Source organism: Ursus arctos, unplaced genomic scaffold, assembly GCF_023065955.2.
Source record: "Ursus arctos isolate Adak ecotype North America unplaced genomic scaffold, UrsArc2.0 scaffold_12, whole genome shotgun sequence".
Taxonomy (NCBI): Eukaryota; Metazoa; Chordata; class Mammalia; order Carnivora; family Ursidae; genus Ursus; species Ursus arctos.
In genome coordinates, this window is record NW_026622786.1 from 37,034,082 (window position 1) to 37,061,108 (window position 27,027).

At 36.2% G+C, this 27,027-nt stretch overlaps 1 protein-coding gene across 4 annotated transcripts in view; it reads left to right on the forward strand.

The window, feature by feature from the left end:
* TTLL7 (tubulin tyrosine ligase like 7) overlaps positions 1-27,027 on the forward strand; it is a 193,689-nt gene that overhangs the window by 43,205 nt on the left and 123,457 nt on the right. For 3 of the 4 annotated variants that reach the window (XM_026497719.4, XM_057310532.1, XM_057310533.1), the window contains exon 1: positions 10,147-10,252. The exons of the other annotated variant lie outside the window; for it this stretch is intronic. The gene's annotated coding sequence lies outside the window, so the exon portion shown is untranslated. Of the gene's footprint in view, positions 1-10,146; positions 10,253-27,027 lie in introns of those variants that run through there. 4 annotated transcript variants of the gene reach the window in all.

The window sequence follows — 27,027 nt, forward strand, 5'->3', positions numbered from 1 at the left end:
AGTCCATAGTCTCTCATGCTTTATTTCTGCTTTTCTTATCTCATTTGCTACATTGGCAGATTTGTATAAATGGTATGACATTTGGCTAAACACAAATTGTTTCAAAATTAACCACTCTGTACCTTTTAAAAAAATACTGTTTGAATAGCAAATGACCTTTTTTCATACAAAATTATTTAGCTTTGGCAAAAAAAAATTAAATAGCTCAAAAACCTAGTACAGGTCAAACAATACTATGATTTTTTTTTTAAATATAGCATATTTTCAGATCTTTAAAGTGACCAATCAAATACGGCTCAATGATAACTGTCAGTCTGTCAGGATTATACAACCCCTCATACAATCAGGTATATCTAGGGATAATAGATCAGTCTCCTTTGTTGGGTCCTCCTCTTCTTGACCTTTTAAGTTCAGAATGCTTTAGGGCTCAGTTTTGGGGCCTTTTCTGTTCCTATGAATATCCATTCTCTTAATACTTTTGGCTAGACATATGACTTTAAATCCCATCTATATGTTTTTAACTCCCAATTTTATTTCTCAAGACCAGATATCTTTCCCAAATTCCAAATTCATATATCCAACTTTCTATTTGACTGTTTCACTTGAATGTCTGATAAACATCTCAAGCTTAATGTGTCTAAAATGGAACTCCTTATTGCCTCCCTCCAACCCCTGCCCTACATCACCGACAAACCTTCTCCAATACACTTCTATGGATCAGTTAATGTATGTCCATATTTCTAATTAGAATGAATAGGGCCTTCTTGACTCCTCTCCCATGCCCAATCCACAAGCAAATCCTTCTGGACAGCCCTGTCCAGCTTTCACAACTCATTTTTTTTCTGGTGCAAGTTTGGGAACTTAAGTTTGTTTAAAAAGTCACAGAATTAAGTGTTGTTTTAGTCTGTATTCATAGCCTCTTTGATAATATAATTTCCTCAGAAATTTAGGAGGCTATCTATTTCTCTGTTGAAATTCCTCATTGATTTTTGTGTTCTTTTTTACATTTGATCCTTTAATATAGTAATCATAATTATCTTAAAGAGTCTATCTGATATTTGCAACATCTGTGTCATCTCTGAGTCTATTTCTGTTTATTGTTCTATCTCCTCTCAGGAGGTTGTTTTCTCTTGCTTTTTAAAAGTCTTGTAACTTTTTTATTGACTGCTGGACATTATGTGTAAGACAGCACAGACTAAAGTAAATAGTACTTACTCCTGGATAGGGGAATACCTCTTCCTCTGCCAGACCTTTAGTGTGGGCTTGAGTCAATATGGTCAGAAGTTGAACTAGGTTTCGGTATTCTTTTTGTTTTTGTTGCCTTCAGTGTACCACAGGCTTCAGCTGAGCTACTACTCCTTTGTGCCTTGGATAGGAGACGGGAGTGCTAAAGGGTTTCTCTCATTGGTTCTACTCCACTTTCAGCTTTTCATCTCTACTCACACACTTGCCCCTCCCCCAGGAGTAGAATGCTGTTGCAAGAGTGAGTCTCTGTTGTCCTGTTCCAAACTCATTCTCTGGCAGGCCTTATACAGCTGGGCTTTGGAGGTTGAGATTTCTCAGTATGTCTACATATCCTGCCTGTGGCAACCAAACTCTGCCTTATGTCTGGGGTTGGTCCAGTGACAGCAGAACTTTGATTCAAGATCCAAGATGGGTGTTTTTTTTTTTTTTTTTTTTTGCTTCTCCTCCAGAAGCAGGTGAATTTTGTTTCTATTCTTTCCTTAGATGCATTGAGTTTTTGCTTATAACCTGTAGGCAAGAGGGTTTGCTGCCTCTCCTCCCAGTAATATAAACTTTTTGCTTCATAGGAGAGAAGAAAACAAGGAAGCAAGTAAGGCCTTGTGCTCATTTCTGAACAGTCACCTATTATTTCTTCATACCTGCATTAGTGATGTGGCTCTCTCAAATCTCCTTCCCTGCCACCAGACTTTTTGTGAATACCCTGTAGAGAGCTATAGGAAAACTTGAGGATGAGTGCTATCTCCCCTTGTTTCTGGGATGTCCAGCTATCCCACACTGATGCATCAGCCCATATGTGTCTTTAATTCTTTTTAAATTTTAGCTGTTCTTTTTCTTACACATTTGCACAGTGGCAGCCAGCTTTTCCCCTACTCTGCTATAGGTCAAAAGGTTCATGTGTTCCATCTCTCCTTGAAGGAGCTTGTGCCTCATTGGAACGCAGATTACTCAGTTGCCTTGTGACCTCAACTCTCTGAACCTCAAGGAAAGTTATGGTTTTATAGATTAACCACCCTTTCTCTTTCCAGTTTTTAGTTTTAGTGTGATGATCTTTACAACTTTGTACATCCTAAGTGGAAGCTCTATTACTGTGTTTTTCATTTTTAAGTAATAGAAATTAATTTTGGATAATTTAAGCAGAAAATCTTGGCATATTTACATATTGATACTGGGGAATCAATAAAATCCACAGGTGAGGTAAAAAACCAAGCACAGTTTAGACAAGAACTAGGGTAACCTACTGAAAGGAGATAGAACAAGGACTTCTTAATTATCTTGTCAAGTTACCTCAATTGGAAGGAATGAATTCCAATTATCCTAGGTATTTGTTATATGCACGTCAATGTTCTTATTGGAATTATGGACCAATGACCACAAAATAAGAAATGTTTTATGAATTAAATTATTAATTTTTGTTATATTACATATTCTGTTTTTGCTTGGTTCCCTGTTCTTGGTTTTATGTTTGAATTTTAGATAATTACGAGCATGTGAAATGCTAATCTATCTTGTTTTGACAGTGAGTTATAAGGGAAGAATAGGCAATAATATTAGGGAACCTATTTTTACTCACTGAAAATGCAAAATGATCATCTGGATTATTATAGGATACTTTAAGGAAAAGAGAATAATAGCCTTTGGAAGATAAATGTTACCTCTAGTATCAAGAATACTTTTAAAATTTGTATCATTGTATGAATTTCACTAATTATTCTCTATATCCTGAAAGTATTATGAATCTATTAGTCCTGGCACTGACTTAAGCCAAAAGGCAAGGTCAGAGGCACTACAGAAATATATTTGATAGAATTATTCTTGTGAGTCAGATTTTCATTCCTTGTACTTCTAAGGAAATTACTCTTCTTGGAATGTGAGAGTGAGCCAAAAGTTTTGCAAGTTTCATTTTGTATTATTTGCCTGGCAAATGGAATGAGTTTTCCTAAGGAATTGGCCTGGTGATAAAATGTCATATGTCTAGGATACTTGGATCCACAAATGGGATAGAATATACCAGCTTCTCTTAGTAAGGCAGTAGAGCAGAACAATAAGGATGGGAGCTTAGGAATCAGAAAGAGCTAGATTTTGCAACACTTGGACTTAGGTCCCACTTTGGCAATTTCTAGCTTTGTAACACTGGGGAAGTTACTTAATACCTTAAAATTTCAGTTTTTAAATCTATAAGATGGGAGTAATATGGTCTCTTCAAGGGATTTAAGTGAGGATTATATGAAGTAGATGAGTATAGTGTATTTTACTTATTGAAAAGTGAATAAAAAATAACTATTATTATAAAAATAACTATTATTATTAGCTCTCTTACCATAATAATCTACCAGGCTCGTATCATCTCTGGATGATTTAGGTTAAATTATTTACAATTTTTTTTCTGGAGATGAGCTTGATGAACTGAAATCCTGTTATTAGCAAATTGGTTTATTATAATTATCAACCAGAAATGTTATAGTCTCACCCTTAAAATAACCAGACATGCAAATTACAATTGTAAGAGAAAAGGTGTCTGTCATCGGCAGTAGCAAACAGAAAGTCTTAAACCACATCCTTGATGGAATGAAGAAGTGGGGTTGTACTGGATAGGAAGGACGATGTTCCTTCTTCAAAACATATCACTCTTGTATGGGAACCTTCCACAAGACTGAAGATCTCTCTCTTTGCTTGCGGGCCAGATAAGTTCGTAGTCCTTCGAATCCAATCACAAAATCATACAGTCAAAGTCGGTAGGACAAATATTTGAGAGTTTTTATTTCTTTTCTGCCTTTTTGGTGATTTATTTTGAATCATTCCTTCCTATGTGAAAGAGGGGTAACATTATCAGTTATAAGCTGGATAAGCTAGACTTTAGTCCTTGGACCAGCATTTGACTTCTTGTATGACTTGGGAAAATAGTCTTATGACTCAGTTTTCTTCTTCATCAAACCTTGATTATAAAATTATTTCCTTAAACTTCAGCAACTATGGGTAAAATGGAGGCACTGTAATTACAACAATTAGTATTCTTGCTTTCTTTTTCCATCTTTTCTATGTTCTTTCTTCATCTTCTCCTGAAGTACCTTTAATTCCTCTCAGTGTATTCCTCAGTTATTTCAGGGAGAGCAATGAGCCTGGCCAGAGTGCCTCAGAACTTAGGACATCCAGTTATCATAGAGCATTTGCCATTTTCCTTCCCCTCTGCTTGAGCTTATAAGAAATCAGACTCTCTTGCTGCCTTTAGTGCTGTTCTTGTCTAGTTTGCTGGTATTGCTGATCCCTGAGATAAGTTGCTATCCTCAAAATCGGCCCAGCTGAAATTAGGAAAACAAGCAACAATAACCCCCAAATTAAACAGAAAGATTCCCACCCATCTTTGTCTGGAAGTCCCAAATATTAATGTTTTGTGCCTTCAATGTCTTACTGAGTTTCCAATAAAAGAGGTTTTAGTTCTTCTTGAGCCCTCGTCTTCCGAGGATGTGAACCTGAGAGCTGGGCAAGATTAACAATGTGAAAGTAGTAAAGAGATGAAAAGAATTTTAAGTAAATACTAAAGGTGACTCTGAAGCAGTACATTAGAAAAAAATAAAAACTTAGAAGAAAAGAATACTTTCTTAGGAAAGTACACATTATCACAAATGACGCAGAAAAAGTGAAAACTTAAGTAGACCAATTATTGTAGAAGAGATGGAAAAAGTGATTAATGGTCTCCTTTTGAAAAAGGCAGCAGGCAGATGGATTCACAGCTGAATTTTTAATCTGACCATTAAAGAATAGATAATTCCAATATTATTTAAACTATTGTGGGACTTAGAAAAAGATTGTAAGTTCTCCAGTTCATTTTATGAACCCAGAATATCTCAAATACCAAAGCCAATGAAGGAATACAACAACAACAATGACAAAGTGTGGGCCAATTTAATCTCTGACTATAAAAGCCACATGTTTAAATAATATATTAGGGAATATAGTAGAGGAATGAACCAAAAGACTAATCTACTATGACAAAACAGCCTTCAGTAGAGGAGTGAAAATGCAGTTCAATTCCAGGAAGTCTATCTACATATTGATTACATTAAAAATTAAAGGGGAAAAACTCAACTATTATCAATAGGTGGTGAAAAGACATTAGATAAAGGTCAAGCAACCAGTGCCAAGGGAAACTTGAAGCAAAACAGGAACAGAAAGAAATTACTTATGTAATAAAGAAAAGCCCAATAACAAATCTTAAATGGCAAAAATTAAATATTTCACTTAAAGTCAGGAATGCGACAGGCATCACTATAATCACTTGTATTGGTGATTCTAGCAAATGTAAATAAAATAACAGGTATAAATAACAGAAAAAGAGATAAAGTTCCAGATGCTGATGATAATCTGCTTTCTTAGAAATCCCAAGAGATTCTCATGAAAACAACAAGAGAATTTGCTGTGTTGGATTAATAAAAAATCAATTACAGAAATAACCCATCTCTCTCTATTCAAGCAAAATCTCATAGAAAAGGAAATGGGAAGAATATTTCACTTGGAAGACAAATGCCAAAAAAATAATTTGGTAAGAAAAGTGCAGAACATATTTGAAAAAATTATAAAAATATTCTTGGGAAATGTGAGATAAAATAGAAACAAATGAAGAAGTCTATTTTGTTGGATGGAATGACTTACTGTTGTCAACATGTTAATTCTCCAAAAGTTAATACATAAATTTAATGCTGTTCTAATTAGTCTCTTTTTTTTCTTGTGTAGAATACCATGTAATAATTGATTGCAGCCTTAAGTTCCAACTATTTGCATACAATAGTAATTGTGAATGAGTATAATCTTTAACTTGAGGATTTCTGAAGACTTTTCAGAATGATCAAAAGAATACTGAAAAAGGCAGTCACAACTTAATAAATACACTTCTGTATAATAAATGTGAATACTAGTCTCCCATTTCCTTTTCAACAAGTGATGGGGTTAAAGGGTTAAAACCTAGGAGACCTGCTGTTTGTGAGCCCAATGCTGCTTGTCTTGTATGGTGTGGTCAAACTGGTCAAATGGTTGTGCTTAGTAAGAATATAGATTCCAAAGTCTCACCCAAGAGTTCCTGGAATCAGAATCTGTAGCAAGAATTTAGAAATCACTGGCCAACTATGCTGCAATGATCACTTCTTGTTTCAAGGTTTCTTTTCTGAACACAGAAACCTAGAAAAGGGTACCCAATGTTTGCATTGGGCGGACTCTCATTTAAATCCTCTTTGAGAAGTGACTCATTTCCTTTTAAGAGTGAGAGTTGAAAATAGATTTTAAAAAACAGATACAAAATAGATTTTCTATTGTAGAGAAAAATACAATGTACACCTTGCTTTCTGTGTAGCAGGAGGCAGTAAAGTTATGTGGAGAGTAATGTCGTGTATTGGTTTGGGTTTGAAATCCAGCTTTGCCACTTTCTAGCTGTGTTACCCTTGACAAATTGTTTGTTGTAATTCTCAGTTTCTTCACCTATAAAATGAGGATGAAAATAGTACTTCCACATAATAATAGTACTTACCTCAGAAGTACTATGATTTAAAAAAGTGATAGCTAAAAGCAAACAGAAAAAACCCTATTAAATATTCTCAGTAAGAGCACCTTGGGTTGTTCATGTCACCACACGCCTTAGTATGTGGCCAACACATAGTAGGTACTTAATATTCTTTCTTTTTTTTTAAACAGTAATCCACAGTGAGAAGTACATTTTATTGATTTCAGTACATATGTGTACTGAACACAGGACTTGAACTCACAACCCTGAGATCATGACCTGAGCCAAAATCAAGAGTCTGATACTTAACTGACTGAGCCACCTAGGCACCCCAGGTATTTAATACTCTTGAAGTTCAACACGGTGTGGCTCACACTGTAGTTTTACCTATTTTCTTTCTCTCTATCTCTCTTATTCATATCATTTTAAAAGTAATATTATTTTAATGTCCCCAGGTCATGCTGGTTTTGTGGATACAAATAAATTCACTTTAATACTGTAGCCTAAATAAGGTTTAATAATTATCTAAGTTTAACAATCACCATCCCCCACCCAACCTCCCTCATTTATGACGGGAAATCCTCAGCTGGGTCTCCCAGGTGCTCAGGAACAATTCTACTAATGCTCTACTGCTCTGGGCTCCCAGTCAAGTTATCTTGACCATGTATCGGCTGCCAATGCTCTTTATGAGAATATGCCTTCACTGGCAGAGCCCTTCCTTATTGGTGGCAAGGTTGCATGAAGTCTATGGCAGATTGAGTGAGAGAAGAGCCCTCTCCCCTAGCTCTGTGTCACTAGGGTCCAAAATAGTACTCTTACACCTGAAATCACACAAAGTCATTTGTGAAAATAATTCCTCAGTTGCTGGCCTTCACTTCTTTCCCCAATGGGTTCAAAAGCATTTGAAGACTCTGTGGGAGAGGAGGAAATGCAGGCAGCCCACTATTCCCTTTATTCCTTTTGACAGTTTCTCAAGGGCACCGCACAAAATATCCCCTTCCTTCTTCATTCAGAAACATATGAAGGAAGTTCAACTTGTACATACAGAAGGCAGGAGATGTCACTGGTAACCAGGTTCTAAATTCCAGTTTGGTGTCAAGTAAACCACCTGAGACCTTACGCTTCCTTCTTATACCCCTGTCAATCAAAGAGAGAATACTAATTCGAAAGGCATTTTTCTACTCCAGTTCTATTCCTTTTTTGTCTCCCTTGAAAGTGAAACAACAGCACGTAGAGAGAAGAATCACACATTTCTGAGGCTGAGGCCATCCCAGCCCTGAGTCACAGCTGCCTGGCCTCACGAGGGATCTATACCCCAGCTCCTCAGCAACATGGAGCTCTAGGGATTTCTGTTTTGCTGGTACTGATGTGTGAACATTTACAATAACAGTTAACATAGTAACAATGGCACAACGTGGGGTAACCATTTAATTTTATTCCTTATTTCTCAAAAAGTTTCCTTAACATGATGTGAGAGTTATTAATGCCCTGTTACTTTAAATTCAGGTAAAGTGTATGAGGACCCATGACATTAAGTCCATTTAAAAACTCTTGCTCCTTTCTGGGAAGAATAATAGTGAAAAGTGTAATATAGAATCATAGTTTAAGGGTAGTATAAAGCACAATATAGGGTAAATGATGATGTAAAAAAGATTAAAAGGTAGTGGAGAATTCCTCTTCACCCTCACGTTGCTAACCATGCATTTTTTTTTTTTTTTAAATTGATGTTTCCAGGTTAATTCTGGGTGAAATACAGCCTCCTCTTTCAGATCCTTACTTCTAACCTCAGGGTGACATCCACGTTAGATATTTAAATGTCCCTTTCTCCACCATGAAACCTAGTGTTCACAAAGGAAGGATAAATTAACTCACATTCAAGGGCCAGTCTTGGATGTGATAAGGCTTTAGTGTATGTTTCCTGGAGCATTCTAGTGGAAAGGCACTAGTCAAAAACTCCAGATCGCAATGCTTGTTCTGGCACTCATTAACTATGAGATGTGAACCCAGCATAACAAACTTTCTGAGCCCAGTCTATTTTAAAAATAGCAGCGATATCACCAATTTTACAGGAGTTTTTAGAATAAATGAAGGAATAAAACTGGAAACACTCTCAGTGCAGTCCATAGTAGGTGCTCAATTTATGTTAAAAATTATGTTAACTCAAAAAAGGACAAAACCTTAATTCAGAGTAAATGGCTTTTAACTGTGGAAGGGCTTTTTTTTTTTTTTAAACTGAGGTATTTGTAAGGTCTTTTTTTTTTTTTTTTTGTCCCCTTAAATTGAATTTTAAAGGTAGTTGTCAGCTCTGCTCTTTTCTTTCTTTTTATAAGGAAAACTATATACTTGTCTCCATCTTCACCATGGTCTGAAATGAACCTGCTTAAGCCTGGTTGTGAAAGGGGCAGGGACCACACAAGTGCTTTCACAAAAGTGTAAGGAATGTCATGGCGGGAACTTCTCTTTCCAGTTCTATAAAAGTTAATTTCATATAAGGATATGATTTCCTCCCCACCCCCAAGGCACTAATCTTTAAAATGGTGAACAGTGAACCTGAAATATTTTTGAATTTCTTTAATAATCTTTTATAGAACTGTTAGAAGGGTTTCCTAAATGTACATTTTCCAACTGCAGTGGTTCAACATTTGTGGAGCAATAACTATGTGATTCAAAACCGTCCCTTATTTTCCTGTATCTACAGAGCACCTATAGGATGGGGGCCCACTTAATTTTATTTTCTAACTTTCAGGCTGGGCGTAAATACCTTTTAATTCTTTGCGCCACAAAGATGCTTGGGTAAAAGATCTGAGGAGCCCCTGCAAGGACTCAGATGCCCTCCTCTATTTTGTAGTAAGACGTCTAGAGTAAGATATGCACCAGAAACTGGCGCCGTAGGGCCCCACTGTGGAGCGGGAAGAGGTGGCACGAAAGCAGGGCTCCGGCCAGCGCCCTTTCGCATCTCCCCGGGAGGGGACACCGCCCAGGCGCACCCGTTGCTAGGTCTTCTGTTTGCCGCGTTCTAAAGGAGCCCTGAGCGGAACCAAGGCAAACCCGGAGGGGGGGTGCCTGGAAAAGCTAAGGAATTGTGTGCAGTCAACAGCCAGGGAGAGCAGCTGCTCCTCTGTTGGTCCCTTCTGCCCCCAAGCCCTCCCGGCGCTGCTGGGAAGCGGAGGATTCCCCTCGTTCTTGGTTCCTCCCAACCGTCGCCGGTCCTCAGCGCCCTCCACGTCCGCCCCGCTCAGCACGTCGCGCACCCCCGGTCGCAGCCCACGAATGGTCTGGCCCTCGGTAGCCGCCACCCCCTTCGGCAGCGACAGCTGCTCCAGCTGCTCCGGGTGGAGCGCCCGAGCCCCGAGCCGTGGCTGCTTAGGGCGGCGGGCGGGCGGAGGGGAGCATTGGACCACCAGCGCAGGCTGCCGGGCCCGGGAGCAACCGCCTGCGGGAAACCGGGAAGCGGAGGGGCGGCAGAGGGACCGCCTGCAGTGGGCAGGAGAGGACAGGGGCTGGGCTTCCCTCACGCCGGTAAGTACCTGCTGCTCCGATCCTCCCCGACCCCCTTTCACTGCCCCCACACCCCGAGGTATCGGCCCCCACCAGGGACGGTCATTGCTCTAGGGACACTGGCTCCCACGGGAGCAGCGGGACCGGGACCTGCTACTGTTAGGACTAATGATTCAGCACCATTCGTGCCCCGAGAGAGATTTGGGCAGAGTGGGGGAGGGTGTGGGGGGAGGGAGGACGAGGTCCGTTGCTGTGCTCTTACCTCAGTTTCTAGGCTTCAGAGGTACCATCCAGGCGGGCGGGGTCGGGTAGGGTGAACCAGGAGGCTCCCTGCTGGCTTGTTCCGTAATTCCGTTCTTTTCCCAGAGCATGGTACAAACCTCGGTGAGTGTGCGGTGCAGTCTTTAAAGTGTGTCAGATTAGTGTCTTTTTACCACATGCGAGTGAAGTATGGGGCCCTCGTCTATACCTGTCAGTTTCTTTACTTCTTGCTCAATTGGATACCTAATTTAAGCAATCGTCCACTCAGTTTTTCATTGCATAGCATTCCCCCACTAATGTGTGAAATAGATGCTGTGTCCAAGTTGTCTTGTGTTCAGAGTCGGTTGCTTGGTCTTGGTATAGGAAGAAAAGATTTAAGGGGGATAGGAAATAATACTTCCAGAGTCTAGTCACTTATTTTAGATATATTATTTCATTAAATCATAACAACAACCCAGAACCAAAGGTGGAACATGAGGAGCCTGGAAGTTAAATTACATGCTCAAGGTCACAGAACAGGAATTTGAATACAAGTTTCCATGACTCCAAAGCCCATGGATCTTCCACTGTATTACAGAGTTAGTTGTGTGTCCAAGTGTAAGTGTACATACAGATGGCCCGTTCGGTATTAAACATAAAATTAATTTTCATAAGAGTGATCGCAACAATAGCAACAACCTTCCATACACTTACTGTGTATGGAATTATTGTTCTTTTAGTAAGAAAGGGCTTCGAGTTAAAAAAATTTTCTTAGAAAGCACATGCCAAAAAATAATATCTGGACAACACTGCAAAGGAGAGCTAGGTCATAGCAGGAGATGTTTGACACATTTTTGGCAGTGATACATGGTGGATGCTCAAATGTTGGAAAAATCAATTAGGAAAGTAAAACAAAACAAAACACCTGGAAATCTTTTTTTTTTTTTTTAAACTTAATGGAAACATTTGCAATAAGACCAGTCATCTAGTTCATGGGGTGTGTGACTGAACTGTTTTTGTGGGGTGTGTCATCCCATGATAGGGTGACAGATAAACCCAGACTGATAATGTTATTTGATTCATTTTCATAGTAGGTGGTAACTCCATTTTACAGACTAAGGAACTGAAATAGAGAGAAGGTTCAAGGTCATATGGCTAGTAAGTAGTGGAATTTGGACAAGCGTTGACTTACAAAAAATATGTGTGTTGTGCAAAATGTAGTTCTGTATAGTGGGAAACTGCATTGATTTGTTTTTGCTCTGCCCTTCAGAGTCAACAATTATATTGACCTGTGTGTTCTTTCTGAAAAAATAACGGATGCTGGGTTTTTCTTTGTCTGTTGCTTGGCCATTTGATTTGCTTTCATTTATGATTTATGCATTCTCTCTTAAGATGTGAAACTCTTGTTGCTGTCTCCGGAGTCAGGTTGCTATAGTACATATGCTCATTATCTCTAAGTACTGGAATAGTACTTGATGGCAGATAGGAACATAATCATCTTAGTCTGTTATTTCTAAAATATTGAACTATTTACATTGGAGAATTATTAATGAGGATATTGAGAGGCTAAAGCTCATGGCCTAAATAAGGCCATAAAACAAATTTATGTATGTTGTTCACACAGGACTATAAGAGAGGTAGGATCATGTGATGACTTAAATTTGATTTCTAGGAGGTCATTTCTTTTTGTTCTTTATATGGCTGTAGACTATATCCTGAACCTTGGTGAGGCAACTTGCAGTCCAGTCTGTTTAACTACACGGAGGATGGCAGAATTGGTATGAATAAATAAGAAAAACTACGATCCCACTTCTATTTAAAAAAAAAAGAAAAGTGCACATCCTAGTGATAGTGGGAACATTTTAAAACAGAGGCAACACACATTTTATTTAGATAACATCACCAAGTATGAATATAATACCAACCCGGTTTTAGCACTGCATCTTTGCTCACTCTTCTCTCTCTCTTTCTGTATATATGTATGTATTTGTTGAATGACTGCTGTCTGCAGACCGTTCAAATTCTTGACTTCAAGAAGCTTAAAGTCTAGCTGGAGAGGTATTTACTTACACATGAGTAATTAAGAAAGTAATTAGAATTGGCCTAATACAGGAAAAGGTGGTGCTATAAATGCTATATCAACATCCTAGGAAGGAGAAATGGTAGAGGCTGGTTTCATAAGAGAATGAGGAAACTCCTCATGGATGGAAGTGAATTAAATCACTCTGCCAGATGGGAAGGATTTGAATAGGAAAAGACAAAGCCAGACAAGGAGGTTCAGCTAAGTGCTCATATACTGTTTGAAGAAACAGTGACAAATTGTGAAGAACCTTGCTTATCAGGCAGTGGAATCTGCTCCTCGTCTGGTAGTCATAGGGTACTAGTAGTATAGGTTACTAAGCAGGCCGAGTTTCTCTTCACCTGGTCTTGCTCACATTCTACATATTCCTTGTTCTAAGTGTCCTTCCAGAAAATGCTATAGTTCCTGGGTACTTAGATTAAAAGGATTGTCAACTGAACCCAGAAGGAGTTTTCTATGAAAGTAACATTTTTCCTCTTTCAAAGAAGCTTGCCTTTTTAAAAGCCTTCCCTTTCCATTATAGAATTATGAACAATTTGGAAACTATAAGAATATAAAAAGGAAAAAAAATCACCATACTTGTACTAACTAAGGACAACCACTATTAATATTTTGATGTGATTTTGATATTTTCTTCCACTCTTTTTTCTGCACATAGTTTTAATCATGATATATATATTACTTTTTAAAATGTTTTTACTTTAAATTTTAAAACATTAGTTTTCATTTAATTACAACTGGAAAGTGAACTTTTAAAATATCTACATAATTTTCCATTAGGTAGATGTATGATAATTTCTTAACCATTCCTCAGTGTTGCTATATTTTTGATGATAATAACTAATGCTGTGATGAACATCTTTGTTCATAAACTTTTTTCTTTATTTTGGAAATTGGTTTCTTACTACAGAGCCTCAGAAATGAAATTTCTGGGTTAAAAAGCATGAAATCTTAGTTCAGTTTTTTTTTTTAAATTGAGATATAATTGACATATAACATTATATTAGTTTCAGGTGTAACATAATGATTTAATATTTATATATATTGCAAATGATCGCCACACTAAGTCTAGTTAATATCCATCACCACACAGTTACAATTATTTTTTCTAATGATGTGTAATTTGACTATTTTATGCAAGAAACTCTACTGGATTCTGCATGTTCTCTGGACATTACAAATTAATTATAAGATATTGGCATATTATTAATTACTAACACTCCCTCCTATTTGTGGTTCCTCAGATTACACTTTTTCACACAATCTCCTCTTTTTGATTAGAAAAACTATTTAAATCATGGCTACTGGGCAAAATAGATGAAGGGGATTAAGAGGTACAGACTTCCAGTTATAAAATAAATAAGGCATGGGGATGAAAAGTACAACATAGAGAATATAGTCAATATTATAATGACTTTGTATGGTGCAGATGGTAACTACACTTATTTGGTGTAGTGGTGAGCATTGCATAACGGATAGCATTGTCAAATCACTGTGTTTTACACCTGAAATTAATGTAATGTTGTATGTCAACTGTACTTCAATTAAAAAAAATCACGGGCAGTAGGAGGAAGGCAGACAATTGGGGCCTGAGGAGAGAAGATGTAAATGAAGCTGGAGAGCATGTTTGGTGAGAGTTGGCAAGATTTTATAGTCAGAGAAGGGAATATATGATGGACAACGTTCTGGTTTTAGCATTGTATTTGTGGACCTCAATTTCCTCCCCTCCATCCTCCCTTCAGGTGTCTACCCCCACCCTTATCTCTTTCTAATTTCAACTTCTTCCGCCCTCCTGTATCAGATTCCTAGGTCTCCAGCTTTAGTATCCTGGCAATGCAAAGTATATGAACTTACTCATGCACTCTAATTTAGAGACTCTACATAGGTGAGGGTGGGAATTTCAGACCTCCTTCCAGTTCTTAGCAGAAGCCCTGGTCACAAGGTACAAGAGAGTGTGGTGGACATTGACGGCTTCTGCCCCCCCTCCCTTGTGCATTACTAGAGACAGCTTCTGAGAACAGTGGCCATTGAGAGAGACAGAACATTCCCAGCATTTCCCCTGAGCAATCAGATGCTTCCTTCCCCTTGTTTCCAGTAACCCTCCACCTTCCCCTTGTTTCCAGTAATCCTCCACTAACGTAAATTCCCCTCAAGGAGGAGAGAGGCTATGCCTCCCTTACCCTGCCAGTTGTAGGGAGGAGTGACGCTACCTCTTTGCTTTGGCTGAGTTTCTTATTCCCCCAGTCTCTCACCTGTGCTTCCTCTGGGTCCCATCCCCATCCTACTTGGAATTTCAGAAGCCATTGAGGCAGGAAGGCCATTAAGTGTCTCAGGACCAGCAGCAGAAGGGGAGTCACTGGGATATGAACGTGTCTTGAGGGCACAAGTAGGGAGCATAGGCAGGTTTTTATAATGTGCCATTAGTCTTGGGAGACCTGAAAGAATGTGAAAACTGAAGCATCAACTTTACAAATCCAAAGTAGCCCCCGCTTTTTAGGACCTGACAGATGATTTCTGGTGGAAGCTGGACATTGAGGAAGAATTTGTCCTGTGCTTAGTTGAGACCTATTATTTAAAACAGTTTCCTTAAGCTCTTAGAAAGTGGTAAATTTATTTCCATTAGTCTTAGGCATTATCTGTCAAAGTTGAACTGGGCCTAGCCAACAATTTCCCTAGGGTTAACTTAAAGATAAAAAACAAGTTTAAATAGGCTTGCCTATTTTTCTCCACTACCCTTATTTCTGTTAATTCCCATTTGACATTGATTCGTTTACACACTCCTGCCCATAGTACATATAGTAGTTGACAAAGCCAAGGTGTTGGGATTGTTTGGGCTCTGGGAAGGTGAGTGATAAAGCTGTTTTACTCTTTTTTTCCTTAACTTTTCACTTGCAAGTGACTAGTTGGCCTATGTTCCTTTGCCTCGTTTGAAGGTTTAGAGTTAGGTGGTCAAAGTGACCACTGGGTCTTCTCCGAGTCTGACCCAAAGGTCTGAGAATACCTTACTTTTGAAATTGATGATATTCTTGGTTCACTGGGTACGCTGAAACATCCACATTGTTTGATTTTTTAAAAATTGTGTTGTGGCTCTTGAGTTTCCAAGCTCTATATTATTTTGTTCTTCTGCTTAGCCATGTGAAATAGAACATTATGTTTGATAAAGGATTATTTTGAGCATTTCTATCTCTTTTACCCACTACTTTGCAAAGTCTGGCCTGTGTCAGATCTAATTCAACACGATGGTATTAGCTTATTTTTAAATAAATTCTCCTTTCTCCTCCATTGGTGTATTTTCATGAAATGGACTTTTTAAAGTAAATTGAGCATTCATAGATTTGGAAGATGGATCAGCAGTAATCCAGACAGCAGCTTCAAGATTATTTTGAGGCTTTTTGTTGGATTAGAATTTTAGAGCTGCTTAGGTATACCTCTCTTTTAAGGTAGTATCCTCTTTCTTTTGTGAGAGAAGTGACCCCACTTAAAACTTGTTTGTGTAAAATCTGCTTTAATTGATGTAGTCCTAATACTAGGTTTGACTGGTTTTATTATATGGATGGCCATACGTGTGGAGTATTGGTAGGAGAAGTTAGCAACTATGGATTTAATTTGAATCATTATGCTTGATGGGAAAATTTTCACGTGTAATTTTGTTGTTATTATTTAAACTATTTTTTCAAGGTACTTAATAAAATCTGTAACCATGTGTGATACTTATAGTGATTGCTTAAAAAATCAGGACAATAATTTTAGCACACAACTCGATTTATATTTAGAATCAGTCAGTCTGCAGTTACCCAACAAATATGAGCTAGCTACTTTATAGAGAGGAACGATAGAAATTGGATACTTTCTATAATCAGCTTAATTTACATGAAACCAAATGGGGGCATTTTCATTTAGCTTTAGGTTTGATCACATGCAAAATGATAATATTTAGTTACTTAGCATGTCTCAATCTAGAATATTAAATATTGTTTCTTCAGTTCAACAATGTAAAAAATCAAGTAAGGGAGAGAAAAAAAACAGGTGTAATTTGCATGCACAATCGTAGTAGGATTAAAATTTGATCTACAGCTGCCCCTTTAGCTACTAATTTTGAAAATAGATGCTAGTATTTACTATTATATGTAAACAAAAGGATGATTTTTATTCATTTAATGGATAGTTTTAATGATTTTACTTCTTTTTTTTTTTTTTAAAGATTTTATTTATTTATTTGACAGAGACAGCTAGCGAGAGAGGGAACACAAGCAGGGGGAGTGGGAGAGGAAGAAGCAGACTCCTAGTGGAGGAGCCTGATGTGGGGCTCCATCCCAGAATGCTGGGATCACGCCCTGAGCTGAAGGCAGATGCTTAATGACTGTGCCACCCAGGCGCCCCTAATGATTTTACTTCTTTTAGGATATTTGAGGAAAAAATAACTTGTCAAATTCATTGACTATTTATTTATTCATTCATTCATTTATTTATTTATTTAATTTATTTATATTTTTTAGTAGGCTCCACACTGGGTGTGGAGCCCAATGCAGGGCTTGAACTCATGACACTGAGATCAAGACTTGAGTTGAGATCAAGAGTCGGAAGCTTAACCAACTAAGCTGCTCAGGTGCCCCCATTGAATACTCTTTAAAATCTCTGACATGTACATTTAGTCTACATCAGTGTCTCCCTTGGTCAGCACACACATTTCAACCCATTATTTTTGGAAAATCGAAACAAGTTATTTCTGCAACTTGCTACAAAAATTAAAGGAAAGTAGACATCTTAAATATTAAGGAAAGTTTGAAAGGGGGGTGATCAGTGCTTCTTAAAATCAAGTGGACTCTTTGTATGTGGAAAAGCATTTTCACTTGTCAAAAATCAGTGCCAAATGAGTATTTCAGGAAGAAAGAAAAGTTTACTGCTCCATATGTGAGGGGGCTGTCATTTCAGAATAGGAGGCATTTTCTCTTTTAAAAATTTATCTTGGGCATAGAATATGTAATAGCTATTTTCATCCTTAACTAAGGAATTAAAAGTTAAATGTGTTCCTCATTGGTTATAGTATAGCATATTTACTTCAATAACATGCTTGAGAATGTATCTGTGAATTTTGTTTTTAGAACCCATAAGGAACCAGAATAAATATGAATATGAAGTAAGGTTCCTAAAGTGTAGCTTCTTCTTCTTCTTCTTTTTTTTTTTTTTAAAGATTTTATTTATTTGTCAGAGAGAGAGAGAGAGTACAAGCAGAGGAAGCAGGGGGAGTGGCAGACAGAGAAGCAGGCTCCGCGCGGAGCAAGGAGTCTCCATGTGGGACTGGATCCTAGGACCCTGCGATCATGACCTGGGCCAAAGGCAGATGCTTAACTGACTGAGCCACCCAGGCATCCCTAAAATGTAGCTTCTACTGAGAATAAAATTAAGCAAATATACTTAGCAATATCTATGAATATGTATATTTAGATCTCCAATTACCTAATGGTCCAGTAGTTTTCCTGTCTTTGATAGAACTGAACATATTATGATATTATGAAAGTGATTATCATGCTTTCTAGAAGAAAAAAGTAATAACTTTTTCAGAGTAGTATGAAAATATTGTGATTTATGTATTTATTTGGGTGATTTCTGACATTTTGTAGGCATTCCACAAATGCAACTTTTTCTTCCACTTAATATTTAGTATTAGTTTTATATAATTTCTTATTGTGATAAAAAATACATGACATAAAATTTACCATGTTAACCATTTTTAAGTACAGTTGATAGTGTTAAATATATTTACATTGTTGTGAAATAGATCTTCAGAACTTTCTCATCTTACAAATCTGAAATTCTTTACTCATTAAACAACTTTCCTTTCCCCCTCCCCAAACCCCTGGTAACCACCATTTTATTTTCTGTTTCTATGAATTTTACTACTTTAGATACTTCATACAAATGAAATCATATAGTATTTGTCTTTTTGTGATTGATTTATTTCACTGAATGTAATGTCCTAAAGGTTCATCCATTTTGTAGTATATGTGAGGATCACCTTCTGTTTTAAAGCTTAATGTTCCATTGTATATGTAGACCACATTTTGTTTATCCATTCATCTGTCAGTGGGCATTTGGGGTTGCTTTCACCTCTTTGCTACTGAAAATAGTGCTGCTATGAACATAGGTGTGTAAATATCTCTCTGAGATCCTTCTTTCAATTCTTTTAGATGTATATCCAGAAGTGAGATTACTGGATCACATGGTAGTTCTATTTTTAATTTTTTGAGAAACTTTCATACCGTTTTCTATAGTGGTTGCACTATTTTACATTCCCAACAGTGTGTAAGTGTTCTAATTTTGCCACACCCTCATCAACACCGGTTATTGATTGATTGATTGATCTGTTGTAGTCATCCTAAGGGGTATGAGGTGATATCTCATTGTGGTTTTGATTTGCATTTCTCTGATGATTAGTGCTATTGAGCATCTTTTCATGTGCCTGTTGGCTGTTTGTATATCATCTTTGGAGAAATGTCTACTTAGGTTCTTGGCCTATTTTAAAAATCTGGTTGTTGGATTTTTTTTGTTTTTGAGTTGTTGGAGTTCTTTGTATATTCTGGATATTAACCTCTTATCAGATATATGATATTCTCCTGCTCCATAGGTTGCCTTTGCACTCTACTGATTGTGTCCTTTGATGTACCAAAAAAAAAATTGTTTAATATAGTCCCATTTTTCTATTTTTGCTTTTGTTGTCTATGTAACATTGGTTACTTTTGGCATTTTAAAAACGTATTGACAGAATTGTTTCAAGTTGCTGTTTATTAATTCTTTCCCACTTTATTCTTTAAAGTCCATATGATTATTTTTGAGACTATGTAATTATGATGACTAGTATAATTATTTAACAAATTAAACTGAATTTTGAAAGAAATTTTTTTTGGGGGGAGTCACTTTTTAAAATGTCCAGTGTAGGAATTTACTTGCTATAATTTACCCATATGTTAATAGGAATTGTGTTAAACCTATACATAGGGGCGCCTGGGTGGCACAGTGGTTAAGCATCTGCCTTCGGCTCAGGGCGTGATCCTGGCATTATGGGATGGAGCCCCACATCAGGCTCCTCCGCTGGGAGCCTGCTTCTTCCTCTCCCACTCCCCTGCTTGTGTTCCCTCTCTCGCTGGCTGTCTCTATCTCTGTCAAATAAATAAATAAAATCTTAAAAAAAAAAACTATACATAAATTTAGGGAGAATTGACATCTTTACTATGTTCATTTTTACAGTCTGTAAACATGGAATGTCTTCAGGATTTAGGTCTTCCTTGATTTCTTTTATTAGCAATTTATAATTTTCATTATACAGATATTACCCGTGTTTTGTTAGATTTTTTTTTTTAAAGATTTTACCTATTTGTTTGTCAGAGAGAGAGAGAGCAAGCGAGCACAAATAGGGAGAGAGGCAGGCAGAGGGAGAAGCAGGCTCCCTGCTGAGCAAGGAGCCTGATGTGAGACTCAGTTCCAGGCACCTGGGATCAGGACCTGAACTAAAGGCAGATGCTTAGCTGTCTGAGCCACCTAAGCGTCCCTTTGTTAGAATTACACCTAATTATTTCATTTTGTTTGGAGCAACTGTAAATGACATTCATTTTAAATTTGTTTCCTTTTTTTTTTTTTTTTTTGGTCAATATATAGAAATGCAGTTGGTTTTTGTATATTGATCTTGTATACTGAAACCTTACTGAAGTCATATTTTGGATCTAGGACTGTCAATTCTTTGAGAATTTTTTTTTTCTTTATCATCTGCAGACCAAGACACTTTCTTTTTTTCCAGTCTGTTAAAATTAAAATGAATCTTTAATTGTTTTTCTTGCCTTATTGCAAGTGCTAGAAATTCTAGTATTGTGCCAAATAAGAATGGTGAGAGTGGACATCTTTGCCTTGTTTCTGATCTTAAAGGAAAATTATTCAGTCTTTTACTGTTAAGTATGATGTTGGCTGTAGGTTTTTTGTAGATGTTCTTTATTAGGTTGAGAAGATTCCCCTTCTGCTTCTAGTGTACTGAGACTTTTTATCCTGAATGGAGGTTGAATTACATCAAAATTCTTTTTTTTTGCATTAATTGATGTGGACATAATGATTTTTTCCTTAACCTCTTGATATGGTGAGTTACATTGATTAATTTTTGAATATTGAATGAACCTTGCACACATGAATAAATCCTTTTTGGTCATATAAACACATCACATACACACACACATATTGTTGCATTCAATTTGCTAAAATTTTGTTAAAGATTTTTGCATTTAACTTCATGAAGGATATTGGTTTGTAGTTTCCTTTCTGTTGTGCTTTCTTATTTGGTTCTGGTTGTTAGAATACTACCAGCCTCATGTGGTACTAAGAAATTACAATTTGTTGAATTTGGATGTTGTGTCAAATTCAAATGTCCATAATTACCTGAGCAGGCTATTAAAATACTTTTTTTCCAACTACATAACTCTGTGCGGCCAATTTTTTTTTTCATGTACTTCCAACAAAAACAACTTCTCAAAATAAATGCAGAAGCAGATATGAGAATCCGTGCTCTATGAAGCAAGATGTTAAAGAGATTTTAAAAAGTACAAAGCACCACTCATTTTTTTTTTGGAAAAAATTACAGTTATTTAAAAATAAGATGTTTTTGTTAATACATAATGGTTTTCAACATTTATCAATTTTAGTTTCTAGTAGGGTAAATATTAATAGTTATAACCTACAAAAACTAAAAGTCAACAAAATTTAAAGAGTGTAGAGTTCCAACATCAAAAAAATTTGAGAATCACTACTAAGACAACCAAGACAAGAAGAAAAGTGAAACCAAAGTCATGGGCATGTGCATTTCACACTGGCATTGGTTTTACCAAGTTGTTCCATGTGCTTGTTTTCCTTTTTCTCCACTAATACTTTTATTTCACTAAAGATGCTTTTTCGTCCACGCTGACTCAGTGATATGTACTCCTTTCCCCTAGGATAAATATGATAAAAAGACCAATAGAAGAACCTTACAATACAATCTTTATGAAATGAAATCCCTCAAAATTATCCCCATTCTAACTTTAATAAATCCACATACAGATATATAACCATATTTTAAGTTAAAAGTTATAATAAATAGAATTACAATATTAATTCAGTGATTGCTTATGCAAGGAAGAAGTAATTTAAAATGTTTTGTTAAGAATTGACTCAAAGATAGTATAGGAAATATTTGAATTACTGTCCTTTGATTTTGATGATTATAAATAACTTTTCTTTTTTACTTTTCCCCAGTACTTTATTGAGTATAACATAGATTGTATAATGTACAACTTGGTGAGTTTTTATAAGATTTTGGTAAATAGCATTTGAAGTTATATAGTTTGTAATCGATGAACAGATAAGATGAGATTTTTGAATCTGAGAGTATTAGTGAAGAAAAAAAACAAGATGAAATGAGCTAAGAGAAACATTAGCTCACAAAATCCATTTTGAAATCCTATATGTGTATTAGAGCAGGGCACACACTTAATTTTGAGTTTTCTAACTTCTAGGCAGAGAGGAAAACGTGAAAAATTTAATGATTGAACAGCTCATCCATGAGAAAAAACAGTTGCCTAAGAGGAACAAAGTTGTTCCTGTCTAAAATCTAGAATGAAATTTCTCCTATAGTTTCTTTAAAAGTGGATTCAGTATAGTTTAATACAATTTTCTCAATACCCTTACACCAAAAGTCAGCAGGATTCATTGGGCTATTTTTTCTAATGTCCTTCATCTAGGCCCATGGTGTGGCTCTGTGTCGCTGGGGGAAATAACCTCTAGAGATCTGATTATTTGCTTCTCTAACATGAGAATAACATCTACCTTGTGATGTAGATAAAGATTGTATGTGCTCAATAAATAATTATTCTTTTCTTTAAGGCTGTTCTGTTAGGGTGTCTGTGAGCAGCCATGTGCTGTGGCTCAGCTACATATCTCTCGGATAACCTGGCTTCATGCAGGAATGGACCTTATAGTGTCTCAAAGAAGGAAAGTTCTGCATATCTTTTAGGAGTTCCTTCATGCATATTATTTTGAGGGGCAATTCATTTGAGGCTTTATTCCCTCAAATGACTGTTTTCAGTCAAGTAAAGACTCCCATGATTTGAGAGTCTGCTGGGCTGAGTGACAGGAGTTTACTAAGTATCTGTTCCCTAAGTAGAAGGCTGTTGCAGCTCTGCACTAAAGTAGACGAAAGGAATGACCCTAGACTAGTTTTGAAACTTCCTCCAAAGTCAGTTTTGCACCACAGAAGAGTGGGTGATGGAAGTCCCAAACTTATGACTGGAATGTGGCTGCAAATGCTTATTTCAGATGGCACAGCCTTCTGTACACATAAAAGACGTGGAACTACTACTTCCACTTCTCTTACAGAGAAACGTAATGTTTTTTTTCTTCAGACCAAAATATTTTTTCTAGAGTGTTTTTTTAAACCATCAGTCAAGTCTCTATAGAGGAAGGCTGAAAACCAAATTGTTGGGGTTTGGTGAATTCTCACTTAGTAAAAGTTGAATTAGGCCCTAGACTTTTTAACAGAGCAGTAAAATCAGTTTGTAGTAATTTTGCAAGCATTCCAAAAGGTTACTTTTCTTTCTTAGTAGTCTTTTGAAGTCAACTATCAAAACAATGTAATCGGTGTTTGATTTTTAAAATCTTTTAAGTCTTTATTAGAATTTTCTTTCAGTAGTAATCCCTCGAGAATGCCTTAAGCAAGTCCTACAGTCTGTATCCATTTTCCACATCATTAAAAGCCTTCTGGGGCTACCCAGGAGGACTAACTTAGATTCACTGTGGTTGTCTGCAGGCTTTTGAGGCTAGAGCACACTCTCTCCTCTCTGCTTCAGTGGAAAGGCCCAGATCTTTCTTGTCCAAACAAATTTAGTAGGAAAGTCGTGGTCTTAGGTTCAGAGTCAATTAGGTACTTTTAATATGTGTTGAACTAATGAATGAATTTGGATCAAGTTTATATCCTAGCCCCCATAACTGTTTTGAAATTATAAGCAACTAATTTAATAATAGCATAGCCAAATGTCTTTCATATGAGAAATTTCCAGTTTCATCACTGCCAGATTAGAATGTCCAGGTTTAAATAAAGGCTCATTTATTTATAATATATACATAATATAATATAATTCTATTAATTATGTAATTATTAGTTATTAATAATTAATATATAGTATTATATGTTATAATAAAATAAATTTTGGTTCTCATTTACTTCTCCTTCTGCAAATATGGAAACACCTCTTGCTTTATTGGAATGCTTTCTGGTATACTTTTGATTTAAACTGATCCTTAAAAAATTAGTTATAAAATGAAGTACAGAAGTTAATTATAAAAATATTGAAAGACTGAAGATTAGATTTATGCCACCTATTTATTAATCTTGCTTTCATGGTTGGATTTGTAGTTTCTCGTAGGAAAGCTAGATGAATGTTTGATTTTTGGCAAAGCATTTCTTCTCTATGATATATAAAATCTCCAGTATGTCATTTTAAAGAGTGATTAAGGGGAGCAATCTTTTCTTTTTCTCTTCTCTTCTCTTCTTTTCTCTTCTCTTCTCTTCTCTTCTCTCTTCTCCTTTCCTTTCCTTTCCTTTCTTTTCCTTCCCTTCCCTTTTCCTCTTTCTTTTTTCTCTTCCTTCCTTCCTTCCTTCCTTCCTTCCTTCCTTCCTTCCTTCCTACCTTGTTCCTTCCTTCCTTCCTTCCTTCCTTTCTATAATTTATCTGTCTCATTTGAGTTTTGAATGTGGTTCTGGTTTAGGGTCCCTTATTAGGTTGCATCCTTTAATTTGTGGGTTCTTCTGAGGAGCCAGCTAAATGGACTGGGAAGCTGAGTTAGGAGCTGCTTTGGTTCATATACCCCCCTGGGCACATTTGTAACTCAATCTCCCTTTCTGACTGGTGTCTGCATCATTTCTTATCCTGATGGCCTGCTTAAGCAGTTGTCTTGGATTCCATAGTAGATGAAGGGTTATTCTTTTAACTCTATGATGTTTAGTAGATGAGATGGTTGGTAGATGAGATAAATGTTACATAGATGAGATAAATGTTACATAAAATCTAATGCACTAAAATGAAGAAAATAAGAAATTCATTGTTTTGTTATAGGCTACCTAGAGGGAGTTATATTTAAAGTACGAACTTAAATATTTAGTGTAGTATAGGTGAAATAGTCACATAACTCTTGTTAATGGAATTAAATGAATAAAGAAAACATTGTTGTATCCTAAAAACATACCTAAGTTGTCCGATCTTGGGACCACAGTATGGCTTTGGAAATTATTAATTGTACCTTCCCCCACCTCTCTTTTTGGCCCCAAAGTACCACATTTGAGTTAAGATTCAAATGTAACAAGCTCTGAGTTATGTCTACTTATAGTCTTCCTGTCTGTGCTCCAAGAGGAAATACTTGGCTTATGACCAATTTTTTACCCTCTTTGGGCATCGTCAGAGCTGTGGATGCTGCAGCCTGTTTCTTCCCGAGATGAATCAGCGATGCTATCTGCCGGTCAGCTCCAGCCATGGCTGGCTGTTGATTCTAATATTTGGGCCCATAATGTTATGTGAAGCTACATAATGTAGAAGATCGTAGAGCCATTTAATTTGGGCCAAAAATTTGAAACAAAGAAATGGTATGTGGTTTTCTTTTTCACATTTTAAGATTGCATAAATTTATAACTATAAAATTTGAAGGTTAACTTTGCAGAAAGACTGGCAGAATTTTTCACATGGATTACTGAAATAGATTTTTATGGAGCATGCTCTCTGGGATTCTTCCAATTTTAATTTTCATTTCTATCCTATTATAACTTTAAATAACTTTCTTCTAATGCTAAATAAATTTTAGTTCTAGTTAATTTAAATTTGTATGTTGTTTCCATAGCTACTTGGTACTTACTACATATAATGAATGATATCTGTTAAAAGTCTTAATTCTTCAGATTACTGTGACAATATTTGACTTTTGGCTGGTTAGGAATATGATATTAAACTCATGTTTGTATATTTATATACATATATTTATATATGTGTATATATAATATTTACTTTTAAAATACCTTCTTGAATGATTAACTAGTCCCAATATTTCAATAAAGTCAAGAAATGGGAAAGACTTAAAATGCCTTTATTTAGATGAATATAGATGATAAAAACTTTGATGGAGTTAAGAAGATTGAGAGAGAGTAAATGTTTTTTTGTTTCCTGTGCATTTGCATTTTAGTAAAAATATTTTTTTTCCTGTTATCATTCATAAAATGGAAACAAATCACAACTTATTTAGCATATTTTATTTGGTAAGTGTTCAATAAATCTATTTTAATTTAATTTAATAGCAAGTATAGAAATAGTAATTGAAGAAGGTGATTTAATATTAAAATAGGTAAGAGGGTAGGCTGGTATAAACAATGTAAGCTAATACAATAAAACTAATTTCAAAGTCTGTCTTCTTTCTTCTTTGATGTAGGCTTTGGCAGAGAAGAGTATCATCTAGACTAGGTGTGGATAAGCCAGATATTAAAGTAACTCTAGTGCTAATTTGTGATTATTCAGAAAGATAGAAGATGTGATTCATTCTTAATTTATATTTTGTATCATCAAAATTTCATGAATAAAATAATAGAGAGCTGCTGTCCGTTATTGTAAAAAAAAAAAATTAAGCTACACTGTGTATCAGACTCTATGTTTTGTTCATATTTCTGAGAATGAAAGACACTGCCCTTTTTAAATCAAATACTTTAAAAATATGCTACAGTGTGGTAGATGTTGTTAACAGTGGTGATGCACCAAAGAACAGTTAATTATGTCTAGGAGACAGAAGGAAAGGAGGGGACAACTAAGCTGTGGTTTGAATGCTGGGTAGCAAAGGAAGACATTCTTGGATTAAAGAAAAACATAACTGTACACAAATCAGAAGACAAATAACAGGGGTACCTGGCTGGCTCAGTCATGGAGCATGTGGTTTTTGATCTAGGGCTTATGAGTTTGAGCCCTGCATTGTGTGTAGAGATGACTTAAAAAATAAAATGAAAATATTTTCAGAATTGTCTTTTTATCATATGATTTTATCCCTACCTAGAATAGCTTTCAGACATATTTGGCTACAACTCATGGTGAGAAATACGATTTACCACTTGCCATGGTATACACACACACACACAGAAATAAAAGTTTCGAGACTTAGTACTTACAGTTAATACTTTTTCTATTAACATGCAATGCAGTCTGACACTGTTACATTTTTATCTATTCTATTATTTAATTTAAAAATGCTATTGAATCTCACTGAATTGATTTCATGGCCTTCTGTGGGTCAAGGTTTGTTTTTGAAAGCAAAACAAACACAAAAACCTGTACCAGAGCTCAGAATTCATAAGGAGTCCCCTTTAATACCACTGTGCAGATTTGCAAAGCAACTAGTTGATTTTTTTCTCAGCAGAGTTTGAAGATTATAAGAAACA